This window comes from Anolis sagrei, chromosome 3 (genome assembly GCF_037176765.1).
Source record: "Anolis sagrei isolate rAnoSag1 chromosome 3, rAnoSag1.mat, whole genome shotgun sequence".
NCBI lineage: Eukaryota > Metazoa > Chordata > Lepidosauria > Squamata > Dactyloidae > Anolis > Anolis sagrei.
Genome location: NC_090023.1, coordinates 11,309,613 through 11,331,979, shown reverse-complemented (window position 1 = coordinate 11,331,979; position 22,367 = coordinate 11,309,613). Strand labels below are relative to the sequence as shown.

Sequence of the window (22,367 nt, the reverse complement as noted above, 5' to 3'; positions counted from 1 at the left end):
CTGACGGTATGGCTTCATAAGCCTCCCTCTTGCTAAAAGCACCAGCCGATTTATAATTATGTTTGTCAAGAATGTTTGTTCACATCTGTCTGTCGGCAATTTTTATAAATCAATTAGCCATCGACAGATACTGCTGCTGTCGTTTCTTTGGGCTCCCACAGATGTCGCTTAGTCATCAACCAGGATTGTTTTCAAAAGAAAGAAAGAAAGAGAGAGAGACCCCGGCCCCCCTCTTAGCCCACCAAGCTGAGCTGTTGGCTGACTCATACATGTGTGTGAAAGCTAATTAAGATGTTTTAAACATGCACTCTCTTGTGCATATGTACCAGTCCTGCCTTGGTTTCCTGGCAACCATCTGGAAGCATAGTGGTAGACCATGCACCTTCTTTTAAAAATAGAATACAGTACAGGTCTGTCAATGATCTGCTTTCCAAATGGTAGCCTTAAGCCAGGGAAAACCAGGTCCTGTATTTAGGACGAAGCAACAGGATAGTGTGAAAGCCATATCTTCGTTTATGAACCCACACGTTCACTTCGTTCATCCGGAGAGGCCCTGCTCGTGATTCCGCCTGCATCACAGGCACGTTTGGTGGGGACGCGAGACAGGGCCTTTTCTGTGGTGGCCCCCCGACTCTGGAACACCCTCCCCAAAGATCTTAGACAGGCCCCTACATTGGCAGTCTTTAGAAAGAACTTGAAGACCTGGCTATTCCGATGTGCCTTCCCAGAATAGGAATCTCCAATACCAAGTCCCAGAAGCACCTTATTAGAATTAAGATTGCTGCACACTGCACACTGCACTTACCCTATAATCCTTACACATCACCTGTCACATCAGCACTTTTAATTCTGTACCCATTACTCTGGCCTGACCCAGTTCTATTGTGTCTTAGTGTTTTGTTTATTGCTTGTTGTTTAATATTGCTTAAATTGTTTTTAATTTGCTTTAGGTTTTGTATTGTTATGTTGTGTTTTGAGGCCTTGGCCTTTGTAAGCCGCATCGAGTCCTTCGGGAGATGCTAGCGGGGTACAAATAAAGATAATAATAATAATAATAATAATAATAATAATAATAATAGTGGTATAGTCAGATTTGGCCACGATAGTCCATGGGTTGGACTGGATGGCCCATGAGGTCTCTTCCAATTCTATGACTCACACAGTTAAACCGCAGAGTTCTCTGCCACAAGGTAAATAGCTGCAAGTTTGGATAGTCTTAAGAGGATCATAGAATCAAAGAGTTGGAAGAGACCTCATGGGCCATCCAGTCCAACCCCCTGCCAAGAAACAGGAATATTGCATTCAAATCACCCCTGACAGATGGCCATCCAGCCTCTGTTTAAAACCTTCCAAAGAAGGAGCCGCCACCACACTTCGGGGCAGAGAGTTCCACTGCTGAATGGTTCTCACATGCCAGGAAGTTCTTCCTCATGTTCAGATGGAATCTCCTTTCTTGTAGTTTGAAGCCATTGTTTCGCATTCTAGTCACCAGGGAAGCAGAAAACAAGCTTGCTCCCTCCTCCCTGTGGCTTCCTCTCACATATTTATACATGGCTATCATGTCTCCTCTCAGCCTTCTCTTCTTCAGGCTAAACATGCCCAGCTCCTTAAGCCACTCTTCATAGGGCTTGTTCTCCAGACCCTTGATCATTTTAGTCGCCCTCCTCCGGACACATTCCAGCTTGTCAATATCTCTCTTGAATTGTGGTGCCCAGAATTGGACACAATATTCCAGGTGTGGTCTCCCCTTGTTCCAAACCCTATAAACATGCCTTGAGTGAAACAGGGATAGGCAGAGACGGATGTTTGGAGAACTCTGATAGAACGTCTGTTCCTTGAAATAAGAAGACTCAGAATCCCAACCAGTCAGTGGACACTAAGCTTTGAAACGCTGCCAAATAAAAGGATCTTGGGTGCCATTCCTCGTGGTAAACTTCTGGGCCCAGGGGCAAGGAGGAACGGCAGCAGCTCTCAGTATTCACCGGAGCATAGCTTTGTTCTCAGCCTTCTGGGAGCAGGACCTCTTCCTTGCAAGTATTTGGACAGAGGGATTGACTTACGCACTTGCCCCTTCTCAAATGTTCCTGATCTCAGGCTAGGGCCAGCAACATGCCAGCTCTGGGCTCATTTCTTACAGGCAGTCACTGCATATCCACAGATGTGTGAAAAGGCTTTTAATCTTCCCCAAAGCTAGAAGGACTACCTGCACCCAGCTCTGTACAAAAGGTGATCTTTTATCTGCATCAGTTCAATTCCTACTTCCTGTATCTGTACTTTTCAGTATAATAGCAAATAGAACAGCACACAGTGCTCGAAATATGGATCTACCACAATGTTACATAATAGCTCATAGCAGTCCTTTAAGGATGGGGAGGGAAGAGGAGCAGCGGAAGAATTCATTTTGGATGCATTTTGTGGTTGAAAGAAAGTCTTTTCTATTCAAAGAGAGAGGGCAGGATGAAACAATGGAGTGAAAACTTAATTTAGAACTGTGGGATTGCAAGTAATTGAGTAGAGCCAGGCTCTAATTAAACTAAAATGGATAGGTATGAAGATGCATAAAATAGCACAAACCAAAACCAGATTGTGGTCCTTCAGTATACAGTCATATAAAGGTTTGCTTTCTGCTTTTAAAACAGATAAACAAATAGTAAACACTGATTGGAATGGTAGTTTCCAAAATGAAAATCATCAATTACATCTCGTCTTCAGGGAAGGAGTTTAAATGCTGTTCAGACTCAATGTTGGGTCTTCCAAAATGGTTCAGTCTGCAGACCCAGCCATCCCAGCCCTTTTGAACTGTAGCTGCTATAAGCATTTGATGTGCTAGAATATCACTTAATGTCATAGGTAAAGGTAAAGGTTTTCCCCTGATATTAAGTCCAGTCGTGTCCGACGCTGGGGGTTGGTGCTCATCTCTATTTCTAAGCTGAAGAGCCAGCATTGTCCGTAGACACCTCCAAGGTCAAATATGACTGCAAGAAGTGCCATTACCGTCCTGTCGGAGTGGTACCTATTAATCTACTCACATTTGCATGTTTTCGATCTGCTAGGATGGCAGAAGCTGGGGCTGACAGTGGAAGTTCACACTGCTTCCTGAATTCGAACCTGCAACCTTTCGGTCAACAAGTTTAGCAGCTCAGCAGTCTATGACTGGGGACTCCGGCGATAGAAATGTCATAAAAGCACTAATATTTCAGGACTCTTCATAACATGGAAGAGGTGTTAAATAATGAACCTTGGCCTTCCAGTTGCTATTATTCTTTCTCAGAGTAAATACATTCATAAAAGTAGTAAGCACTGAGGTAGGGGATTTCTTCAGGATGGGACTGATATCTGGGCACCACAATTCAAGAGAGATATTGACAAGCTGGAATGTGTCCAGAGGAGGGCGACTAAAATGATCAAGGGTCTGGAGAACAAGCCCTATGAAGAGCGGCTTAAGGAGCTGGGTATGTTTAGCCTGAAGAAGAGAAGGCTGAGATGAGATATTATAGCCATGTATAAATATGTGAGAGGAAGCCACAGGGAGGAGGGAGCAAGCTTGTTTTCTGCTTCCTTGAAGACTAGGACGCGGAACAATGGCTTCAAACTACAAGAGAGGAGATTCCATCTGAACATGAGGAAGAACTTCCTGACTGTGAGAGCTGTTCAGCAGTGGAACTCTCTGCACTGGAGTGTGGTGGAGGCTCCTTCTTTGGAAGCTTTTAAACAGAGGCTGGATGGCCATCTGTCAGGGGTGATTTGAATGCGGTGTTCCTGCTTCTTGGCAGGGGGTTGGACTGGATGGCCCATGAGGTCTCTTCCAACTCTTTGATTCTATGATTCTATGATTTTATGATACCAAGAAGGCAGTTGGACTTTTTTTGCTCCCTAGGAGCACAATAAAGCCATGTTCTCTTGGCCTAATTTGAGTCTGAATTGCGCCTGAATGAGGTTGATCAATATCAGTTGATTCCAAAGGTCACCCATTTCTAGAGCAACGGGAAACCGCTTTGGTGACCTCTTTCAGCCACAAGTTCAAGAGACCATGGAAGAACACAAAATATATTGTGGTTTTATAATAGAATAACAGAATCATAGAGACCACAAGGACCACCCAGTCCAACCCAGTTCTGCCATGAAGGAAACCTTCAGAGTAAGAGACTCCACCATACTCCGAAGCAGCATATGGCAATGTTGAACAACTCTAACTGTTAGGACATTCTTCCTAATGTTTAGGTGGAATATCTTTTCCTAGAATTTGAATCATAGTCCCTCGAATAGCATAGAACGAGCTTGTCGCTTCCTCAATATGACATTCTTTGAAACATTTAAAAATGGCTATCATGTCAGAGTTTGATTTCCAAACATTTACCATTTGGTCACCCTTCTCTGGAGACATTCCAGCTAGGCACAGGGTTGGCTTGCGTCTCCTCAGCTGATTACATATGGAGGGATACTCAAAGCTGGGAAAGAGTTGGGAAAGAAACCAGGTTGGGAAAGAAACCAAGTTGTCTGGCCTAAAATGGGTAAACATTGGTTGAGAATTATGTTTCATAGGATCATGGAATCATAGAGTTGGAAGAGACCTTGTGGACCATCCAGTCCAACCCCCGCCAAAAAGGAGGAAAATCGCTTTCAAAGCACCCCTGACAGATGGCCATCCAGCCTCTGTTTAAAAGCCTCCAAAGAAGGAGCCTCCACCACACTCTGGGGCAGAGAGTTCCACTGCTGAACAGCTCTCACAAATCAGGAAGGTCTTCCCAATGTTGCATCTTTTGGTGACCTCTTTCAGCCACAATATAAGTGATTTTAATGTTTGTATATATTTATGGTTTTATGTTCTGGAATGTTTGCTGTATATATGTTGTTCTCTGCCCTGAGTCCCCTGCGGGGTGAGAAGAGTGGAGTATAAATGTTTTAAATAAATAAATCTCCTTTCCTGTAGTTTGAAAACAGTGTTCCACATCCTAGTCTCCTGGGCAGCAGAAAAAAAGCTGGTACCTCCTCCCTATGGTTTCCTCTCGCATACTTATACATGGCTATCATGTCTCCTCTCAGCCTTCTCTTCTGCAGGCTAAACATGCTGGGCTCTTTAAACCTATTTGCTGGAGCTGTACCTATTGATCTACTCACATTTGAATTTTTTTCAAACTGCTAAGTTAGCAGAAGCTGGGGCTAACATCAGGAGCTCACCCCACTCCCTGGATTGGAACTGCCAACCTTTCAGTCAGCAAGTTCAGCAGCTCCACGGTTTAGTCTGGTGCACTACTAGGGCACCTCAATATTTCTATACATACCTGTCTTTAAATTCTCATTATTCCCCAGATGATAATGAATAGCAAGTTCTAACATCCTTAGTTGGCATTGTTGTTCTTGTGTGTGCCATTTTTCCAATTTGTTGCAACCCTAAGGCAAACTTATCATGAGGTTTTCTTCGGTTGAGTGTCTGTCTTGTGTAAGGTCACCCAGTGGGTTTCTGAGCAGAAAATCAAGCTCTGGATTCCAATGTTGTAGTTGAACACTCAGATCTCTATGGCTCTGTTTACTGGATCTTTGCTGGCCAGGAAAGCCCTGACTCTCTCTCTCAGCATAAGCAATGGTCAGAAATTCTGGGTGTTGCAATTCTACAGCATCAGAAGGTGACCATCATTCCTTACCCTTTTGTTATTTCTGAATTGGAGTAGGTCTATTGCATCGGAAGGTTTTTCATCTGTATTGACTCACTATTCAACAACCGATTCAGTGAGCCTACTGTCGTTGGGACTTGCATTAGAAATCGCCCCCATGTGTCTGATTCCTAGCTTGGATATTGCTTCTTTCGTGAAAAAGCACCTTGGGCCAACTTTGTTTGACAGCGAAGGGAAGTAAATGATGGAGGGAAGAGCAGGAGGAATGAATAAATGTTAGTTGCCTCTGCTTCAAATTCCATTAACATTAACCTGATGCATTGGAAGCGCAGTGCAGTTAGAGAGGTAATTACAATAAAGGGAATCCATTTGGATTCTGCAGTCAAATGTGAACTGGGGGAGAGAGAACAACTCACATTCAGGAGGATGTGGTTATTATTGCTCAAAAAGTAAGAGACATGCTGGCAGCTGATAGTTAGCAGGTGAATCCTGAGCCGTGTTTCCTTTAAGCTAAATTATTTGTTTTGCAAATGTGCTCAGTTTTCAAATACATATTTTACTGTCTCCAATCAAGCTGAAGATAGTTGAGTTCTACCAAAGCTCACGGGTCTCTGTATGCATGTGCAGGCAGGCAATTCAAATGCTGCTCCCCCAGCATACAGTACCCAGGGATCCCTGAGTAATGCAATTTTTGCAAATCCAGTGGAAATCGACTTCATCCATGCCTGCCTTACAAATGTATATATCAAAAAAGCATTTATCTTTTGAGTTTTCCATTTCCTTGACCCTTGTGTTATAAGTTTTGATGCACAAAAATTGCTTTTAGGTGCACATTTTGAGATCAACATACCCCAAATACTCATGCATAAATCTAGAAATTTTAGCCAAAAAAATCAATCCCCTAAACCTAGGTAAACTTATCCATGGATCAATATGAGTCCTATGCCTTAAATGTCAACAATAAAGCATCCATTCTCTCTCCAAGGACACATCTACACTCATTGTGGGGATGATCCAGATTGACCTGGAGGAGAACTAATTTGACACAGCCTTAACCCATGCAAAACTAATTGAGAGGGAACACCCAATCCTTGGCCCAGGATTTGCGCTCTCCCCCAGATTAGCAGTTGTCAATTCTTAACTGAAACTGGTGGCTCTTGTGTTGACTTCCATCCCACACTTCCCAGGTTCAGGGCTTTCCCTCTCTCCTTTCCAGCCTTCTTGGTGAGTCTAGACTCTTGTTGACATCAGTTAGAGCACCAAGGATACAATAAATGTAGATGTTGCTGCTAAGGAGGACATTTCTAGGGTGGGATGCAGTGGGAAATCAGTGATGTTGAACCATTTGGCTGAGCAAAGGAGTCCCTATCAGGTCACCAATCAGGCCTGATCCAGCATCCAAGAGACCAGGTCAACTCCACTTGGGTATGGAAGGGCCCAGAGTACTGTGGAGAAAATCAAAAATGTATTCTGTCTCTGGAGAACTTTAAAGAAGTACCAACTCTCTCTGCTCTTTCCATTTCTGGCCTTTTTTGATTGCTTGCTGTGAAAATGGCAAGAAGCAACTGCCTCTCTGAGTAAGTTTTGGTGTTTTCCCCTCTATATGAAATCACCTTTAACTTTTCTATGGATCATATCAAAATCCATAATTTTGTCCCCAAAACCTGCTCATGACTTATACTGTATATCAGGTCAACTTATACATAACTATATACAGCAGTGGTTCTTAACCTGTGGGCTGCAGACCACCAGTGGGCCGCGAGGATGAAAATCTGGTCCGCAAACCTCCCCACTCTTTATTTCTTTTCTTTTATTTCCACTCCTTTCATGCCACTTGCCACTCCTTCCCTGTCACTGACCAGCCCCAACCGCTTGGATAGACTACATCCGCTCTAGATTATTAAATATGGTTTCCTGTGGCCGAGCAGATGCGACTACCGGATGGCATATGTTCTGTATCAGAAACTACAACTGATGTGGTCTATTCTATGCAATTTTCTGAATCAGCACCCCAAATAACCAAACCAAATTTAAAGTGGACCAAAAACTGATTTGTAACCCTTTCAGTAATAATGTTGGAGAGTGGTCTCTGGTCAAGTGGTTGCTGGTCAAAAAAAGGTTGAGAACCACTGGTATACAGTAATTGGAAAATACTCTATTATATGTCTTTTTTTGGAGCAATGTTTTTTTTTTTAAAAAAAATAATTTAAATGTGTATTTTCATTAAAATTTTAAAGATCCACAAATTAAAGCTGAATTGATAGATCTAAAGCTGGCATTGAGTAGAAATTTGGAGTGTGGCATAATGGTTTGAGTGTTGAACTGTGACTCTGCAGAGAAGGTATCAAATCCCTGCTTGGCCATGGAAACCCATGGTAACCTTTGGCATGTCAGATTCTCCCAGCCTCAGAAGATGGCAAAGGCAAACCTCATCTGAGCAAATTTTCCAAACAAAAAATCATTATACACTCATCGTAGAGTTGCATGCTTTTCAAGCATTGCCCACATGTTTATGAATATTATTTCTCTCCTTACCAGAAACTAGTAAACTGCTTAATGCCTATTCCAACTATAGCTCTAGTGAGTCTCTGTGTAATTTCCAAGAGTTTAGAGATATTCATATTCAATGCGCCAATTGCTGTTCATGCAAAGACAGCCTCCCGTAATATATTTGGCATGTAAATGCTACATTGTACAGGTTATTGGCTGGAATGCAAGTTAAGTGCCTCTTACACATTATGACAGTTCTAACCTCTGCAGATAAGTGCTTTTTGGCATGAATGCAAATGGAAGGTGTTAAACTGAAATTCATGCTTTGCGATGAATTGTGTCTCACTAGATTTGGGGGTACATATTTCCATGAGTGGTTCCAGCATCTCCTTTTTAACAAATTTGGGAGAGGGGATTCATGTTTTGAAGGACGTTGTGAGTGTAATTATATAATGTTGGTCTAAAATACTTTATCCATTACCTTATAGAGGAAATGGAATACAATTCCATCCATCTCCAGTCAGTGGCATTCCTACTTACACACAGGCTAAGGATAATCAGGGCTGTAATCTAATGCCTGCATTCTGGGTTATGCTGTACTAGAGATGAAGCTATGCTATCAGTCCAGGAGTCGGCAAAGCACGTCCATGGGGACAAGCTCAGTTTGTGATCCTCAGTCCTTCCAGGTTCTCTGGATTACTTCTTTTGTTGCCTAAAGAGATTGGTAAATTGTATTTCCTGGGGATTTTTAGGAGATACTGGAGTCTTAGTAGACCTCAAGTTGAACATGAGGCAACAGTGATGTGGCAAGTCAAAAAGCCAATAGGCTGCATCAACAGGAGTATAGTCTCTAGATTGTGTGAAATAATAACTCCACTCTATTCTGTTTTGGTCAAATCGTATTTGAAATCCTGTGTCCAGTTCTGGCACTACAATTTGAGAAGGATATTGACAAGCTGGAAAGTAGAAACTGATGATAAGAGCTGTTCAACCGTGGAAAATTGTGTTGCTTGGGGGTGTGGTGGTGTCTTCTTTATTGGCCATCTGTAAGTAGTGCTTAGATTGTGAATTCCTGCATGGTAGAGCAAAGTTGGACTGTATGGCCCTTATTACAGCAATAATAACAATACAGTGATACCATGAGTTAAGAGTTTGTTTTGTTCTGTACTGAACTCTTAACTCAAATTGTTCTTATTTCAATGCATTTAAATGCTATTAGTCTCTTCCGTCCCCTGAATCCCCCCATTTTTGTTATGTGTTTTTAAATAAGAAAAGTACTTTATAAATAACAAATCACATAGAACAATAAATAAATATGAACTTTAAAATGGTAGAAGCACAAAGTTGTAGCAAGGAAGCAGAAAGCAGAAAATGAAGAGGCAGAAGCATCATTTTCTTCATTCTGTACTCATTCCAGCCTCCCTCTCTCTCTCTCTCTTCATGAAGCCAAACAGGCCAGGAATAAAACCCACACAAAATCAACTAACTCAAAGTTCCTCAAAATGGACATCAATCTTCCAAAGCAGTCAAGAGCATAAGGCACGAGGCATGGAGGCTGCTCCCTTGAAGTCCTAAGGCCCTGTATTCTGGTGCAAAACACTCCTGGCACTAGCTCTCATCTCAAAATGAGACTTGTATGTCAAAGCAAAACCACCAAGCAACTGCTCTTATGTCAAAACCCTCTTAAGTCAGGGTGCTCTTAAGTCAAGGTCCTACTATGATGACAACAACAACAATAAATTCGTATTTATTACCCACCTCTCCTTGCGGCTCAAAGTGGGACACAATGTAGAATAATACATCATCATCATAAAATACATTCCATAAAAAGCACATATTAGAACATATTTCTATAAATACACATATTAAAATATGTAGAACAAAGATTAAAACATAAGTCTATGATTCTATGGATTTAACCTTGCAAATAATTCACAAGATATTTTTAATGTCCCTAAATGTCCCATTTTTTTCAAGACCAGAAGTCAGTGTCCACTCAGTCACATTCAGGGTGTGTGGGTATTTTGGCAGTCTGTGCAACCTCTGAAGCCAACGGGGTGAGAGACCCACCCCATTTGGTCACCCTCATTGTCTTCATCTAAGGCCGCATCAAATGCTGGAGAGCCAGAATTAGCTGGATTCTTTTGTGCCGTCCAGAATGTACTGAATTTTTTTGCCATGACCAATCTCACAGCTGTGCAGACAGGCTGGTTTTAAGCAAAACAATGCCTTTCTCGTTCTGCCAGATGAACAGTTGCAGTAAACCGTATCAAAACCACCCGAAGTTATGTGCATGTTAATTCCCTGCCCAGATTGTGTCTATCTAGGATTACAAACTCCTAGAAAGCAAGACCGTTGCCGCTGAAGCCCATTAAAGCAATCTGTATTCCACTGATTGTCTGGGATACAATATAATTAGTGTCATATAATCACAATAGGAATATCAAAAATGGGGTCTATTATTATTGTCATTATCATCCTTCATTTTCCCCCTAAAACTAGAAGTCAAGTCAGTTTACAATTTAAAAACACAACACAATGAAAAACATACACCAAGTAAGATCAATGTTTTGACAGTACCGGTTGAGTCTCCCTTGTATGGAAACTCAAAGTCAAAAAACTTCCAAAACTCATAATACTTCTTGCCTCCAGCCACCTGTTTCCTCCTTCTAGAAAGCAGCTCTGACTTTCCTGCTTTTCTGTCTCTCAGATCCTCAGTCTCTCTCTTGTTGCTGTCAGCCACCCACCCACTTCAAGGCAGTGGCTGCAGCGCTCCTGCACATTTCTTTCTCAGATCTTCCATCTCTCTCCAACCTCACATTTCATAAGCAAGACAAGGCTATTCCAAAATAGGCACTGTTTTCAACTATCTCCCATCAAGTACAAGATAACCATTGTGATCTCAAGCATTCTGGATAAGGCAGTGTTTCTCAATCTTCCTAATACACCTCCTCACATTGTGGTGACCACCAACCATAAAATTATTTTTAATGTAATTTTGCTACTGTTATGAATCGTAATGTAAATATCTGATATGCAGAATGTATTTGCATTCACTGGACCAAATTTGGCACAAATACCCAGTATGCTCAAATTTGAATAGTGGTAGGGTTGGGGGGAATTGCTTTTGTCATTTGGGAGTTGTAGTTGCTGGGATTTATAGTTGACCTACAGTCTAAGAGCATTCCAAACTCCACCAACAATGGAATTGAGTCAAACTTGGCACACAGAACTCCCATGACTAACAGAAAATACTGGAAGGGTTTGGTGGACATTGACCTTGAGTTTTGGAGTTGTAGTTCACCTACATCCAGGGAGCACAATGAACAATGAAGGATCTGGACCAAACTTGGTGTGGATACCCAGTATGCCCAAATGAACACTGGTGGAGTTTGAGGAAAATAGACCTTGACATTTGGGAGTTGTAGTTGCTGGGATTTATAGTTCACCTACAACCAAAGAGCATTTTGAACCCCACCTATGGTAGAATTGGGCTAAACTTCCCACACAGTACCCCTATGACCAACAGAAAATACTGTGTTTTCTGATGGTCTTTTGTGACCCTTCTGACATCCCCCTTGCAACTCCCAAGAGTCCCGACCCCCAGGTTGAGAAACACTGGGTTAAGGGATACTGAATTTGTATTAAAATTAGTAAAACTACAGGACAACCCTCATAACTTTGGGGGATACTTTCCAAGACACTCCCACATAGTTCCTTTAGTTCTAGGAGTCTTAACCACAGAGGCTGGATGGCCATCTGTCAGGGGTGATTTAAATGCAATATTCCTGCTTCTTGGCAGGGGGTTGGGCTGGATGGCCTAGGAGGTCTCTTCCAACTCTATGAATAGCTGTGAGCATTTTATGAGCTGGGCCCACACAAACCAAATGAATTTCAATAAAGAGAAATGTACAATAGTGCACCTGGGCAATAAAACTGAAATGTAGAGATATAGGAAGGGTGACACCTGACTTGAAGACAGTCCCTATGAAAGGATTCTAGGAGTCTTAGTAGATCACAACCTGAACGTGAGTCAACAGTGTGATGTGGCAGCTGAAAAAGCCAGTGCAATTCCAAGCTTCATCAAAGGAGTATAAGGTCCAGATCAAGAGATGTGTCCCACTCTGTTCTACTTTGATCACACCTCACCAGGAATAGCACTGTGTTTAGTTCTGGGCCCCACAATTCAAAAAGGTAATGGACAGACTGGAAGGTGCCCAGAGAAAGGCGACCCAAATGTTTCAAGGTCTGGAGGACAAGCCTTATGAGGAGCACCTTGGAAAACTTGGATATGTTTGGCCTGGTGAAGAGAAAGTTGTGAGGGGACATGACAGCCATGCTGAAATGTTTGGAAGGATGTCACCTAAACATTTGGAAGAACTTCCAGACAACAACAGCTGTTTGATAATGAAATAGGCTACCTCAGAATATGGTGGAATTTCCTCTGTAGGTTTTGAATGTCCATCTGTCATGAGTGCTTTGGTTGTGTATTCCTGCATGACAGAATGGGGTTGGACTGAAAGAGCTTTGGGGTCTCTTTGAGTTTTGTGATGATACAGTACAATTGCAGGATCCATGGGAGATACATTCCAAGATTTTCAGAGATAGTTCCTATACCAATAATGTATTTATTTATTTATTTACCATATTCGTATACCACCCTTCTCAGCTCAAAGGTGACTCAGGGCAGTGCACAGTTGGCAACATTTGGTGCCAGAACAAGTAAAACAATCATAAAATACAGTTAGAAACATTTAGCATAAAATATAAAAATATAAAAAATTGTACAAAGCCGTAAAAACATTGTCGTGAGCATCTCCTTGTTAAAATCGTTATTCAGTTGCATCGCCAGGTCATTCCATGATTTCGTATAATTATGCTGGATTCACAAAGGCTAAGGATTTAACCTTTCTTCAGAAAGTCAGAAGGAAGGGGGCCGATCTTATATCCCTGGGAAGGACATTCCACAGTCGAGGGGCCACCACTGAGAAGGCCCTGTCTCTCGTTCCCGCCAAACGCATCTGTAAGGAAGGTGGGACCAAGAGCAGGGCCTCCCCAGAAGATCTTAGTGTCCTAGATGGTTCATAAGGAGAGATACATTTGGATAGGTAAGCTAGTCCGAAACCATTCAGGGCTTTATAGGCTCAAGCCAGCACTTTGAATTGTGCCTGGAAGCAAACTGGCAGCCAGTGGAGCTGACACAACAGAGGTTGTGTAGAAGGAATATGAGCATGTGTGGACTGTTACACAACCTGATAACAAGCAACACCTGATGAAACTTTCCATTGTGTACCTTCATTAATGTGAAGAACCCTCTCCAGTTTTCACTGTTGCAACCCTATCTCAAATGGTGTTTGCAAAGATAAATAATCAATATACAATGTATTGACAGTCAGGTTTCAGCACAGTAAGTGTGACAGGATTTTTGTACATATTTTTTTCTCCTAACGTGGGCATTTTTACAATCTGCTTCCCCATGTATAAAGCATATTTCTTTGTTGCATTCATGAAAGCCACTATTTTATGGATCTTTGTTTGTACCTGTGTGTGTGTGTATGCTTTGCATTTCGGAAACTGCACCACAAAATTCAGGATGTGTAAATATCAATATTTAAGTGTGTTTCCATTTGCATCGTGATTCAGGAAGTAAATGGTGTAAGTTCACATTAAAGCGCAGATCCAACAAACGTCGGTTCCGTCTGTTTCCAAGAGAGACTGCTTAAGGAACGGATTTCCTTAAGGAACTCATTTGCTGCCTGTTCAGCTGTTGTGGATGTTTCTGTATTCAAAGATCCCAAAGATCTTGGCTCTGGGACAGAAGAACCTTATTCCAATGCCCTGGCGATCTTCCATGTGGGATAACTCTTGTCTACCGGCATAAATTTCTCCCACGTTTTGACTTATCTTCTGCTTGGCTGGACTCTGCATCCCACTCCTTCCAGAAGAGAGAAGATTTACTTTAATGGGATTACTCTGGAGCAAATGCCTCGTGGCTTACAGCTCCGGTTGACCTCATTTGTGCAGCAATGGGGCTCTATATATGTCTTGAAGCCTCTGGAGGAGTTGTGGCATTTTTTTTATGGGATGGCTTGGTTTCGGGGTTGGGAAGAGTGAATTATTTGCTTTAAAAATAGCGCTCGGGTAGCCTTGCGAATGCATTATTGATAATCTCTTGCATTTCTTATTGCCAAAGAGTGCCGGCAAAGAGTGTGCCTTCATTAAGGGCTTTTCCAGTTGACAGGAGGACAGGGCTGGTTTTCATGTTTCGTTAAAAACAAATTATGCCATTTCTGATATTATTTTTTTTTTTTGAAATTAAAATCAGTACAATTGCACTGTATAATCAATGCAGTTGGATACCACTGTGACTGCCATGGCTCAAAGCGATGGAGTCATGGGATTTGCAGTTTGGTGGGGCATCAACACTCTTTGGCAGAGAAGGCTAAAGACTTTGCAAAACTGCAATTCCCATTATTCTATAATATTGAGCCGTGGCAGTTAAAGCGATGTTGAACTGCATTAATTCTCAGTATAAACGCTGAGCTGCTGTACTGCTGACAGAAAGGTTGGCGGTTTGAATCCAGGGAGTGAGGTGAGCTCCTGCTGTTAACCCCAGCCTCTGCCCACCTAGCAGTTCAAAAACATGCAAATGTGAGTAGATCAATAGATACCGCTTTGGCGGGAAGGTAGCAGCATTCCATGCAGTCATGCTGGACACATGACCTTGGAGGTGTCTATGGACAATGCCAGCTCTTCAGCTTAGAAAGAGAGATGAACACTACCCCCAGAGTCGGACACAACTAGACTTAATGTCCCGGGGAGGGGGGGGGGGGACCTTTACCTTTTTATGCATACTGAGAGAACTTTTACACTTATACAGATGTAACACTAAGATTCCAACTACCTTATTTCTTTTTTGCCAGTGAGTGCCTCACTAAACTACATTTATGCCAGATAAAGAGGTATCTATAGATGTATCTGCACTGTAGAATTAATGCAGTTTGGCTCCACTTTAACTGCCATGATTCAGTTCTGTCTCTTGCCATTTATTGCTTGGATCTACCCAGTCCAACGTCCATTACTGTGGACTAATACTCCTGCAGGTCTCAGCAATGAGCACAAGGCATGTTCTACCACCATTAGACAGAGCCCCCGGTGGTGCAGTGGGTTAAACCCTTGTGCCGGTAGGACTGAAGACCGACAGGTTGAAAGTTTGAATCGGGGGAGAGTGTGGATGAGCTCCATCTGTCAGCTCTAGCTGCCCATGCGGGGACATGAGAGAAGCCTCCCACAAGTATGGTAAAACATTAAAACATCCAGGTGACCGCTGAGCAACATCCTTGCAGATCTCCAATTCTCTCAGACTAGAAGCAACTTGCGGTTTCTCAAGTTGCTTCTGACACGAAAAAAACACCATTAGGAATAGATCATGATGATAATTCTGATAATGCCTTTCAGACACTCTACATTTTCATTTCTTGTGGAATGTAATAGGTAATCCTAAAATAACACTTTCAGAATGAAGAAAGGGTGAAAGTGGGGGAAACAGCCTTGGACCTGGCAGGGCGTGTGCTGATGTTCTCTGTGTTTTGGACTTTGGAAATCTGACTGCGTCCTCCCTCATTTCATCCCCTCAGTATGGAGCGCTCAGGCTGCAAAGTGAAATTCTGAACATCTCACATAAAGCCCAGAGTGATGTTTTTCACACTTTCCAAATGGAATGTACTGCCTCTCGACTAAAATCTCTCATCTCTTGATTTCTGGTCACAGTGCTCCGTGAGCGCGCTGCCTTGCAAAGCAGATTGGGAGCCGACGTGCTCGGAACGTTTCTATGGAACATGTCAAGAGCTCGCTTCTTGACATCCTTGGCAGGGTGGTAATACAATTACACACCACAATAGTGCAGCATGCCCTATCCCTGACAGACATGCAAATACATTTTCCTGGCTTCTTTCCTTCTGCATCCACAATTAAGAGACCCACAATATTACATTGCTTACCAAGGAAGAAGATGCATCTTATTTTGCCTCAATGTGGAAGTGTCTCTTCTCCATAAAAGCAGAAAATGGAGAAATCAGCTCTATTGACTGCGTACTGAGAAGGATTGGTGGGGATGGGAGGTAGACTTCCTCCATTGTAGTGGCTGTTGTTTTGATGACAGTGAGCCAGTGACTCCATTTTGAGTTTGAGGATTCTACACTGTACAATTAATACAGTTTGACTCCATGTTAACTGACATGGCTCAATGTTATGGACTCACAGTTCTAGTTTTACAAGGTCTTTAGTGTCCTTTAACAAAGAGTGGTGGTGCCTTTGTTGTTGTTGTTCATTCGTTCAGTCGTCTCCGACTCTTCGTGACCTCATGGACCAGCCCACGCCAGAGCTCCCTGTCAGCCGTCACCACCACCAGCTCCTTCAAGGTCAGTCCAGTCACTTCAAGGATGCCATCCATCCATCTTGCCCTTGGTCGGCCCCTCTTCCTTTTGCCTTCCACTTTCCCCAGCATAATTGTCTTCTCTAGGCTTACCAAACTACAAACCCCTGGATTACATAGCACCGAGCCATGGCAGTTAAACCGGTATCAAACTGCATTAATTTTACAATGTAGATGCACTTTGAGTCACCAATAATGTAGAGTATCAGCTCATTATTGTTTAAAGGTCAGTATGTTTGCCTACTCAAAGAGAGGATCGTGCCAATCCAGGAAATATCGCCCTTGCTTTATATTGTCTTTATCCGCACAACTTTGTTACATAGCCAGCATTTTCACCTTAGTCTACATAAAATTATATAGTTTGCATTGGTTCTTACTATACAAAACTCTGTGAATATGTTGCCTGAGCCAAATATGTCTCTTTTTAAGCGAAGAGGCATCATGGTATGACTCTGGTTAGTTTGGCTTTCCCATATGGCTAGCCAACAAGATCATTAAAACATGGATCAATGTGTGTGTATGTGTCAATGTGTGTGTATGTGTATGCATAGATGTATGTTGGTTGGTTGCTTGGTTGGTTTGTACTGCTACATGACCTGATGGATCTAGAACGGACTTAGGACACATACTCTTCATTATCCAACTTAAAACTATTGAGATAGTTGAAATTTTAGAAAAATTTGGGCCCAGAGCTGAGGGAAAGAAAAGGAACAAAGAGGATTGGCTGCGGCTAGCTGAACTATTAGCTAAGAGTGGATCCAGTTAGGCCTTTATCCAAGGAGAATATGTGTTTTCAAAATGCAGATTTTCCTGGGGGCCTGTCCACAACTACCCCAGAAAGCGCATGCTTTTTGGGGTGGGTGTCCATACATTATCCCGAGAATAGCCCGGGAGAATGTCTGGAGTCCCTACCCCAAAGTCCCCAGACCCCTTAGGAAAGTCATTTCAACGCGCCAGGAGAAAATGTCACTGAAGGTGTATATGTTGTTGTTGTTGTTGTTGTTGTTGTTGTTGTTGTTTCTTGTTGTTGTGTACGCCTTCAGGTCAGTTCTGACCTTTGGCAACCCTATGGTGAACCTATCATGAAAATTTCCTGGTAAATTTGGTTCAGATTAGATTTTCTTTTGCCTTCCTCTGAGGCGGGGAGTATATGATGTTCCCACCAAGTTACTCATTGGCTTTCCTTGACTAAGGGAGATTTGAACCCTGGTCTCTGGAGTCACAACCCAATTCTCAAAGCACACCACACGTGTTTTGACAATTTAGAGGACTGGATGCACTGTCTCTGGAGTTTTTTTTCCTTGAATATTTTATTTAAAATTTGGCTGGGAATCTGTAGGTGTCTTACGCATGTCTTATGCATCATACTAAAAGAATTAGGCATTTTTGTCTGATGCAGAACAACTATATTCAGTTCATGGTTACATGTGAAGTACATGGTCACAGGGTTGTTGTAGGTTTTTTTGGGCTGTATGGCCATGGTCTAGAGGCATTCTCTCCTGACGTTTCACCTGCATCTATGGCAAGCATCATCAGAGGTAGTGAGGTCTGTTGGAACTAGGAAAAAGGGTTTATATATCTGTGGAATGACCAGGGTGGGACAAAGGACTCTTGTCTGCTGGAGCTAGGTGTGAATGTTTCAACTGACCACCTTGATTAGCATACAATGGGCTGATTGTGCCTGGAGCAAACTTTTGTTGAGAGGTAATTAGATGTCCCTGCCTGCTTCCTCTCTGTTGTTGTACTGTTGCAATTTTAGAGTTTCTTTAATACTGGTAGCCAGATTTTGTTCATTTTCATGGTCACACATTGCACATGGCCTTGCATTGCACTTCACTGCATATTATGCATAGTTGTGCTGTGCATAGTTGGTCGTATGCTGTCACAATTCAGCTTTGCGCAACTGCTATGTAACTCTGTGAGTATAAAGTTGCACTCTGTCTTGTTGATGGAAGAGCCCGGTCTCTGTATTTCAATGTTTCTCAGACTGCAGATAATTGAATGAGTGAACGGTACATGGCGCAAATCAGGAATGTGTAGAAAGGCATGAGGGATTATTGGATGCATTTATTGTAAGGAGAATTCACTATCATCTTGGGATGGATGTCCCTTATTTCCCCACTTCTTGCTTTCAAGGGACATAATGGATGCCTCTTATTCATAATAGATGTCCCTCATTTGTTTCGGAGTGCATAATGGATGTCAAGCCCCACAGCTCAAAAGCATCCCTTTGTTATGAAATTTTGATCCTGCAGCCCTAGGGGAAAAGTAACCTCCTGGCAACCTATTTTGTATTGTTTCATGCTTTGCATTTTTTCCTTAGACATTTTGAGGCATCCTTAGCGGAACAGTTTCCATGAGAAAACACAAGTGCTTTTGGATAAGAATGACATACAGTCTTTACTGATGTTTCTGTACAGATACAAAGATTTCAACTCATTTATGGAAAAGTATATTGGCACAAAGAGAAGTAAAAACCAAACAAAGCAGCCTCAGTTGTTTAGATTTTTTTTAAAAAAAGTTATACATTAGTGCAGTGTTTCTCAACCTTCCTAATGTCGCAACCCCTTAGTACAGGTCCTCATGTTGTGGTGACCCCCAACCATAACGTTATTTTCATTGCTGCTTCATAATTGTAATTTTGCTGCTGTTATGAATTGTAATGTAAATATCTGATATGCAGGATGATTTTTCAGTCACTGGACCAAATTTGGCACAAATACCCGATACGCCCAAAATGTGAATACTGGTGGGGTTGGGGGTGATTGATTTTGTCATTTGGTAATGCTGGAGTTACTGGGATTTATAGTTCACCTAAAATCAAATCGCCTTCTGAATTCCATCAATGATGGAATTGAATCAGACATGGCACACAGAATTCCCATGACCAAGATTAAATACTGGGAAGGTCTGGTGGACATTGACCTTGAGTTCTTGGAGTTGTAGTTCACCTACATCCAGAGAGCACTGTGGACTCCAACAATGATGGATCTGGACCAAACTTGGCACACAGACCCAACATGGGCAACTGTGAAGACTGGTAGAGTTTGGGGAAAATAGACTTGACATTTAGGAGTTGTAGTTGCTGGGATTTATAGTTCACATACAATCAAAGAGCATTCCGAACCCCACCAATGACAGAATTGAGCCAAACCTCCCATACAGAACCCCCATGACCAACAGAAAATAGTGTGTTTTCCGATGGTCTTTGGTGACCCCTCGGACGCCTCCTCGTGACCCCCCAAGGGTCCCGACCCCCAGGTTGAGAAACACTGCATTAGTGGGTGCTGTTCATTATCTGGGCAGAGGCCAAAATATGATGCTAGACAGAGAAGGATAGTCCATTTTATGGGGGTGGGAGGATTGAAGGACCCAACCTATCTTAGAGAGCACATTTATATGCTTTGGGCCCAACCTATCTTCAAGACTGCATCTTCCTCTATGAACCAGCGTAGGCTTTGAGATCTGCTGGGGAGGCCCTTCTCTCGGTCCCATCACTATCTCAAGTACAGTTGGTGGGGATGAGAGAGAGGGCCTTCTTGGTGGTGACCCCGTCGGCTCTGGAATGGCCTCCCTAGAAAGATTAGGTTATTTTATTTATTTATTTATTTTATTTAGTATATTTCTATACTGCCCCCTCTCAGCCTTCCGGCGACTCGAGGCAGTTTACAAGGCAAGGATTCAATGCCACTAAGGACATAGATTACAATATACAATATAAAAACATTAGCAACAATAAAATCAAACATTATAATAAGACATACTTCAATCGATATTCATTAAAACAGTGTCCAATTCCATCATATAGTTATTCCATTATTATGCCCGCTCAAATAGCCATGTCTTAAGATTCTTCTGGAATGATAGGAGCGAGGAAGCCAATCTAATCTCACTAGTAAGGGCGTTCCATAGCCAAGGGGCCACCACTGAGAAGACCCTGTCTCTCATTCCCGCCAACCTTACTTATGATGATGGCGGGACCAAGAGCAGGGCCTCTCCAGATGATCTTAATATCCTCACTCTCCAGGTTTTTCGGTCTAGTTTAAAAACATGGCTTTTGAAACAAGCCTTCAATCTTGTGTAGTTTATGGCCACATTGGATGACTTAGCAATTGTTCACTCCGGCACTCAGATTGTTAATTGAAGATAGTTAGATCTATCACAGGTTGTACTGCATTTTATGAATTTTTAAAATCTTAGAAGATGAGGTTTTATGTCTGTTTGTTGTTTATAGAATGATGTGTTGTTTTATATGCTTATGTATTGCCTGTTTTATATGCGGCACTCACAAGTCATCCAGTCCAACCCCCTGCCAAGAAGCAGGAAAATTACATTCAAAACACCCCCGACAGATGGCCATCCAGCCTGTTTAAAAGCCGCCAAAGAAGGAGCCTCCACTACACTCTGGAGCAGAGAGGGAGTTCCACTGCTCAACAGCTCTCACAATCAGGGATCTTCCTCATGTTCAGATGGAATCTCCTTTCTTGTAGTTTGAAACCATTGTTCCACGTCCTAGTCTCCAGGGCAGCAGAAAACAAACTTGCTCCCTCCTCCCTATGACTTCCTTTCACATATTTATACATGGCTATCATGTCTCCTCTCAGCCTCCTCTTCTTCAGGCTAAACATGCCCAGCTCTTTAAGCCACTCCTCATAGGGCTTGTTCTCCATACCCTTGATCATTTTAGTCGCCCTCCTCTGGACACATTCCAGCTTGTCAATATTTCTCTTGAATTGTGGTGCCCAGAATTGGACACAATATTCCAGGTGTGGGCTAACCAAAGCAGAATAGAGGGGTAGCATGACTTCCCTGGATCTAGATACTATGCTCCTATTGATGCAGGCCAAAATCCTATTGGTTTTTTTGTTTTTTTGTTTGTTTTGCCACGACATCACATTGTTGGTTCATGTTTATGCCATGGTCAGTGACAGGGAAGAAGTAGCAGGCAGCGAGAAATGAGCAGAAATAAAATAATACATATAGAGGAAGGAGGCTCGCAGACTAGATGTTCTCCTTGCGGCCCACTGGTGATTCGCGGCCCACAGGTTGAGAACCACTCTTCTACATGGAACTAAATCTCTACATGGGGTGGGCAATGTCTAGTCCCCCAAAGTCTGGTTTTGGTTCTCCATTCCGCCATACACCTCAAATATATCTAATTGGACTTGAGAATCTTGAGAGAAGAGGTCGTTTTGCATTTCCCAGGACTTGCTGATGGAAAATTCTCACCTCTCCTCAAGCATTCACACAGAGGCTTGTGGAACATTTCTGTGAAAGAAAATGCAGACAAATCAATGCACATATTTTTAAGTGTGAATGGCCAAATGTGCTAAAATGGGGGAAAATACAGTGTCAAAAGGAAAGGAAAAAACCTTGCACAAACATATTTTAGTCAACAGGGAAACATTACATGAGCAAGGCAAATTGCAGAAACAAATATATGCATCAGGAAAAATGTGTTAAGGATGGGCATGAATTTCCATGCAGGAATTAAGACACAAAATCTTGTAACCTGATGGGAAACGCGGACAAGAAAAAATATGGAGGTGGGATTCAGGGAAGCGCAACACAGTCAAAATTGAATGATTTTCACATCTGTAGCTAAAACAACAGCCTGATATAAAATATGGCTTTAGAAGACAAAGAGAGTCAATTGTATTTAGTTAGTTAGTTAATTTATATCCAACATTTCTTCCAATTGGGGACCCAAAGCAGCTCACAATGCTAGTAAAAGCAAAAGGCAGTTAAAACGATGGAAATTACAACAGATAAAACACAATTATGGAAATGTTGCAGTGGATCTTTAGTACCTGCTGGTGTTGTTTCCAGGC

General features: G+C 42.3%; 1 protein-coding gene across 12 annotated transcripts in view; it reads left to right on the top strand.

Moving 5' to 3' along the window:
- TENM4 (teneurin transmembrane protein 4) overlaps positions 1-22,367 on the top strand; it is an 892,306-nt gene that overhangs the window by 95,124 nt on the left and 774,815 nt on the right. The window lies entirely within an intron of this gene.